The sequence below is a fragment of the Perca flavescens genome, chromosome 4 (genome assembly GCF_004354835.1).
Source record: "Perca flavescens isolate YP-PL-M2 chromosome 4, PFLA_1.0, whole genome shotgun sequence".
In the NCBI taxonomy this organism is placed as follows: Eukaryota; Metazoa; Chordata; class Actinopteri; order Perciformes; family Percidae; genus Perca; species Perca flavescens.
This window is the reverse complement of record NC_041334.1, coordinates 38,610,705-38,618,104: the sequence shown is the minus strand read 5'-3', so window position 1 is coordinate 38,618,104 and position 7,400 is coordinate 38,610,705. Positions and strand designations below refer to the sequence as shown.

Here is a 7,400-nt window from a genome sequence, read left to right as displayed (position 1 = left end):
TACCCAAATGTAGCATAAAAATCTGGCTGAGATCACTTCCTCTCTTTTTCCTCTGGTTGTGATGCTTATTATTTAGTTGTTACCACATAGTTACACAATTATTACAAATAAAAACGTCCGCGTGATGTTTCTAACTTACACGACTTAGCCTACTATTTCTCTAGCGTGGGCTTGTGTTTTACAACTTGTTGCTCCAATTCCTGTTGCCGACAAATCAAAACAAGGATTTTAGCGCGCCTCGGTAGGCCTAAATAAAAACGATTCTGCAAGTTCAAATTATTAGAGAATAACTTTTTAGAAAATTTTATGAATTTCCTAAATATTTTATGCCATGTTGCAGCTACTTCAGGTAACAGATGAATGAATGCACTGTCAAATTATTTGATTTGGTGCCAATAAAGGAGAGAGCATCTCATTTAATGTGTGAAAACATAGCTGGCACCTGTTGATAATTAAATTATGGAAATAATGAAAGCAAAGAGGTGTGTGAGGGAAGCAGTCTAAGTCTATATGCAGTAGGCTATACTATTCCCTGTCTGCATTTCGTCATTCCTCACTCTATATGTTTTTATCATATGTTTTGGGCCAGAAGCGATCCATCCCATGGCTATATATCACACACACACACACACACACACACACACACACACACACACACACACACACACACACACACACACACACACACACACACACACACACAGGTGAATCCCCTTTTCTATATTGTTTGTGTTGTTTTCCATTCGACCATGTACTTGTCGTCCTGAACATCAACACGTTTTCGTCTCTTTTATCGACACTTTTGTCTCTTTTTTTCAATGTTTTTGTCTCTTTTTTATACGTTTAACGCTTCTTTTCACTACCATTTATAATATACCATATATATATACCATATATATACCACTATATATATATATATATATATATATATATATATACTAGGCCTATTCCCTGACTGCATTTTGTAATTTCTCACTCTCTATATGTTTTTATGATTAGGTTTTGTGCCAAAAGCGATCTATCACAGGGCTATATATCACACACACACACACACACACACACACACACACACACACACACACACACACACACACACACACACACACACACACACACACACACACAGGTGAATCCCCTTTTCTATATTTGATGCAAAGCATTTCATGGGATTGGTTGTAACTTAATAACCCATAACAGACTCACTCATATTCATATTTAGCAGGCTCCGGCTGCTCCGTTATGGTCAGAACAAACGCGCCACCTGGCGGACAGCTGAGGGACAGCAGCGGGACACGTTTCTATTTTTGGGATTTTATTTTAATTCATGCATTCAGAACAAAGGTATAGAAACAAACAGAGCATATTTACGGATCCACTTCAAAAACAGAACTTTTGCCTCGGGTCGAGAATGTAAACCAAACCGAGGAGCTCATACATAACAAATTACCATACAGAAGACAATAAAAAGAGAAAATAAATGTCTCTCTGTCTCTCTCTGTCTCTCTGTCTGTCTGTCTGTGTGTGTGTGTGTGTGTGTGTGTGTGTGTGTGTGTGTGTGTGTGTGTGTGTGTAGGCTATATTTGCACGTGCATTTGAAAGCACATTAAGTTGACTGTTTAATGAAATGTGCTATATGAATCAAAATCCCTAATCTATCTCTAAAACAATTAGGCTAAAGCGCGTCATAGAGTGGTTAGGATTCGGCGCTCTCGCCGCCGCGGCCCGGGTTCGATTCCCGGTCAGGGAACTGACTTTTGGGGGGGCGGTTGTCAGGAAGGGTCCTGGACGCTTTAAACCCCCCCAACCCCCCACAATAGACAGTAAAATTAATGGACAAACCGACGCTGTAGATTTCCACAGGAATCATGGAATCATCCAAATTAGTTATTAGTTATTATATTTCTGATATGGACAATTTGAGAAACGGGTCAAATTTGACCCAAAGACAACACAAAGGGTTAATGGGATTGGTTGTAACTTAATAACTCACAAACTCACTCATATTCATATTCAGCAGGCTTCAGTTGTCCAGGCCAAGTCAAGTCAAGTGGGTTTTATTGTCATTTCAACCATATACACTGTATATAGTGAGACGAAACAACGTTTCACCGTGGATCAAGTGGTGTTACACACTGAGCACGCTGGTACATTTAAAATATACAAAAACGGCATTTGAGACGGGCTACATTTAGTGCACACACACATAGACATAGATATAGATATAGATCTATAGATATAGATATACATAAAGTGCAATTACTACTAGCATTTAAGGCAAGGGACAGGACAGACAACAGAAGACAGGGCATAAGTAGACTTATAACAGAGCACTGATTGTTAGAAGTAGGTTCACAGTGAGATGTGAAGGTAGATAGAATATATAGAATTTATAGAATATATAGAATATATATAATATATAGAATTTATAGAATATATAGAATTTAGCAGCAGAGACAAAGTGCAGGAGTGCATTTCAGACAGGAGATGGAGAGCTGCAGTAGAGTTGATTACTAGCTGCGATAGCAACGCTGGTATTGTTTTCTCTCTCTCTCTCTCTCTCTCTCTCTCTCTCAGTCTCTGTGTGTGTGTGTGTGTGTGTGTGTGTGTGTGTGTGTGTGTGTGTGTGTGTGTGTGTGTGTGCATAGGCGCCGATTTATGTTTTCCTCCTTGGGTGCTCACTGGCGCACGCAAAAACCTAGTCCAAAACGCTCCACTCAGCACCACCTGCAATGTTGAATTTTTGGTAGCGGTGCCTGTGTGTGTGTGTGTGTGTGTGTGTTTGTGTGTTTGTGAGAGAGAGAGAGAGAGAGAGAGAGAGAGAGAGAGAGAGAGAGAGAGAGAGAGAGAGAGAGAGAGAGTTCTATAAAAATCCCTAATCTATCTCTAAAACAATTAAGCTAAAGTGCGTCACAGAGCTCACAACAGGCCGATTTCTGTTATTACATGCCCAATCTAGACGTGCTCCCTGGTGGTCTAGTGGTTAGGATTCGGCGCTCTCACCGCCGCGGCCCGGGTTCGATTCCCGGTCAGGGAACTGACTTTTGGGGGGGGCGGTTCAGGTCCCCGTGCAGCCCGGATGTGGACGGTTCACCTCCTGGACGCCATTGACATATATATAATGGACCAATAGACCCCGTTGCTCTGGACGGAGACCAGTGAAGGATATCAGAAGCACTTTTCCGGTGATCTCTTCCTTTACTGAGCAGCCTCCAACTGAGAGAGACAACGTAGATGTGACGTGAGCAACGTGTCTGAAAGTGTGAAGTCTTCTGGTAGCTGTGAGAGAGAAATCTCAATCATTCCCAATCTTACAGAGACGGAGAGTGTAGGTATATGTAAGGAGATAACATAGACACAGGCTAATTACTGATCACTAACATGCTAGTTAACATTAGTAATTACTGATCACTAACATGATAGTTAACATTAGTAATTACTGATCACTAACATGCTAGTTAACATTAGTAATTAAACCTAAACAGATAATGTAAGTCCAAACTGCCTGTGAGCTTCTCCTGTACTATACCGTAATTCCTCTACTGTGTGACAGTAAGTCTCGTGGTTATGACCCAATCGTTAGCCTATTTTTATAAAAGCGTCTGCTACGGAGCCATAACGTGAGCTACGAGGTAATGGAGCCTTTTATACATTGTCGTGTTTCTTTAGAAATAAACAACAGACAAATAGAGTCTTTAAACGCTTCAGATGTAAAGTTATTCTCTGTCAAAGTGACGTAAAAATGAATGGGAGTCAATGGGATGCTAACGGGAAGTGGTCGATTTGTAGCATCAAACTGGCGCCATAGGAGCTACGAGTTCTGAAGCGAAGCTCACCCCCCTTGCTGGACACTGGCATCCCCGAACCCCAACCTGCTCGGAGCTCTCCCCCCCCCTCAATCTGACATCCCTCCATTAGTGCATGTACCCTACACAGAGCTACTTCGGGTCCATGGGACCTGTCTTTCGAAAGAAATATGAACGGGATAATAATAACTTTTTCGGTCCAGTTCGAATTGTGCATTTCACAAATGATGTGTGTAAATTTAAAAGATAATTTTACACATCAAGAGATACACAGTTTGATGTAAAGAAGTTGAACAACATTAGGTTTTGTGTGAGATCAGTATCGGTATCGGTATCACCAGTATCGGTATATCGCCTCCGATACTGCCTAAAACGCTTGTATCAGTATCATACAGTACTGGAGTTTATGCACGTAGTAAAGCCCTAAAGAAAATCTACGTTAAAGTAGTTTATTTCTGTTCTTTTTCCGTTATAACTGACTATCAAACTGGAGAATAAAAGAAAGTTCTGCGACATACATTGTATGTGTTTGTTCATGTTTTACAAAGAGTTTAACCTGAGAAATCATATCACATCCATACAGAGATAGTAGTATACAGCTGTTATATATCATATCACATCTATACAGAGATAGTAGTATACAGCTGTTATACATCATATCACATCCATACAGAGATAGTAGTATACAGCTGTTATACATCATATCACATCTATACAGAGATAGTAGTATACAGCTGTTATACATCATATCACATCCATACAGAGATAGTAGTATACAGCTGTTATACATCATATCATCATACAGAGATAGTAGTATACAGCTGTTATACATCATATCACATCCATACAGAGATAGTAGTATACAGCTGTTATACATCATATCACATCCATACAGAGATAGTAGTATACAGCTGTTATATATCATATCATCATACAGAGATAGTAGTATACAGCTGTTATATATCATATCACATCCATACAGAGATAGTAGTATACAGCTGTTAAATCATATCACATCCAAAGAAGATTTGCACTTTTTCACAAATTGAGATGTTTACCGTGTGTGCGCGGTGCGTGACTTGTGCCAGGGCTAGCATCGCTAATCATAGCTTACACCAACTTCTACTAGCAGTGATTTTAAATGGATTTCTCCAAATAGCCAAACTTTACCTGTGGATGAGAAACTTCACGACTGAGGCATCAGTGGGAAGCCCAACCTGTGCTTTTAGCTCACGCCAGCGTGTGAAATATTCTCCCAAAAGCTTCAATGCTTCAATGAATGGCTGAAACCGGAGCTCAAGCTCACCACACACACACACACCTGAAAGCTCGGGACGTAAACATATCACCAGAATGATTGACAACCAGGAGGACCAATAGTCTTGATGATCCACCCGGATCCATTCTATTTCAATGGTTATAACTAAAAACAGACTGAAAAATGTAAAAAAAAATGTAATTTCGGGCTGCTTTTCCGATTCCTGTATGAATTCAGTTTGGTTTCAGGATCAGCTTCAAGCTGTCTATAAAAGTGCTGTAGGTAGGATTGGGAAGATCCAGCATTTAGCCCAAAAGATTTGAACATCAACAACTTCTCAGTCCCTCCCTCCCTTTCTGCTAAAGCCCAAAACGGTCTCCTAAGCCCCTCCCCCCCAACATGGGAGAATGAATGCGTGCATGCCCCTGATTGGTGCATCTGAACAGTTAGACACTCCCCCTGGCCCTGATTGGTGCATCTGAACAGGGAGCGGTGGATTTTTGCAAATCTCACTACAGACTGTAGGTGGAGCCAGAGGAGCTGGATTTATTTTATTTTTAAATGTCATGTAGTTCTACTGGAACATAGGGTCAGTTCCAGCAAATATGACAGAAAGGTAGTTTTATAAGTCTTACCTACTGCACCTTTAATATAGAATAACAAAGTTCCCCTCTGTTCTTAAGCTTTAGGACGGACATATCCTTGTCACACTTACTGATCAGAAGAAACCTATTTTTTTTTTAACTGTGTTTTTATTGAACTTTTCATTTACATATAAAAAAACAAAAACAAAGTTAAAATAAATACAAAAGTCCTTGACAGCAGCTCGGACAATACACCACGTACCAGTACATTGTCTGCATATTTCAAACATTAATATATATTAAATATTTACTTCAAGCTAATTTTCAATTAGTGCCCACTTCTGTCGAAAAATTTCCGATTTCAACTGCAAGTCTGCTGTCATCTTCTCAAACATGTATATCTGTTTCAGTCTATGTGTCCATTGTGTCACAGTGGGTTCATGCACCTTCATCCAGTTCACAGTGATTATCTTCCTAACCTACAGTACAGGCCAAAAGTTTGGACACACCTCATTCAATGCATTTCCTTTTTATTTTCATGACTATTTACATTGTAGATTCTCACTGAAGGCATCAAAACTATGAATGAACACATATGGAATTATGTACTTAACAAAAAAGTGTGAAATAACTGAAAACATGTCTTATATTTTAGATTCTTCAAAGTAGCCACCCTTTGCTTTTTTATTAATAAGGGAAATAATTCCACTAATTAACCCTGACAAGGCACACCTGTGAAGGTAAAACCATTTCAGGTGACTACCTCATGAAGCTCATTGAGAGAACACCAAGGGTTTGCAGAGTTATCAAAAAAAGCAAAGAGTGGCTACTTTGAAGAATCTAAAATATAAGACATGTTTTCAGTTATTTCACACTTTTTTGTTAAGTACATAATTCCATATGTGTTCATTCATAGTTTTGATGCATTCAGTGAGAATCTACAATGTAAATAGTCATGAAAATAAAGAAACACATTGACTGAGAAGGTGTGCCTGTACTGTATAGCTCTTTAAAGGGCAGTACTGTTCCTCTATAAAAAGAAAAACAGTACTGTGTCCGACAGTAACCTCTGGTCACAACTGTTGTCAGCTATGATATTGGATTACAGCGTGTGGTAAAGGAAACTCCCTTCCTTCCTCTGTCCTCCCGCTGCGGCCCACTTTCTCTTCGCCTCGGCTGCAGTTAATGAATGAAATCACAGAAGAATCAGATGAGCAGCTTTTTTTTTTTTTTTTTTTTGGGGACTGCATCGTGCCAGATTAGCAACAGTGTCAAAGAGCGTAAGTCCCAGTTTCCTCCTGGTGCTCCCTCCCAGCCAATCACAACTGGGGAGCTCCAACTGCAAAAAAGTTTAAAGACTCTATTTGTCTGTTGTTTATTTCTAAAGAAACACGACAATGTATAAAAGGCTCCATTACCTTGTAGCTCACGTTATGGCTCCGTAGCAGACGCTTTTATAAAAATAGGTAAAACGATTGGGTCATAACCACGAGACTTACTGTCACACAGTAGAGGGATTACCGTATAGTACAGGAGAAGCTCACAGGCAGTTTGGACTTCCATTAGCTGTTTAGGTTTAATTACTAATGTTAACTAGCATGTTAGTGATCAGTAATTACTAATGTTAACTAGTGATAATTACTAATGTTAACTGATCAGTAATTACTAATGTTAACTAGCATGTTAGTGATCAGTAATTACTAATGTTAACTAGCATGTTAGTGATCAGTAATTAGCCTGTGTCTATGTTATCTC

The 7,400-nt window shown here is 39.5% G+C and overlaps 1 non-coding gene across 1 annotated transcript; it reads left to right on the top strand.

Annotated features, from left to right (window-relative positions):
• Positions 1-2,962: 2,962 nt before the first annotated feature.
• Positions 2,963-3,034, top strand: trnae-cuc (transfer RNA glutamic acid (anticodon CUC)). The gene has a single exon. It is a non-coding gene; the product is annotated as a tRNA-Glu (tRNA).
• The last annotated feature ends 4,366 nt before the right edge of the window (positions 3,035-7,400 follow it).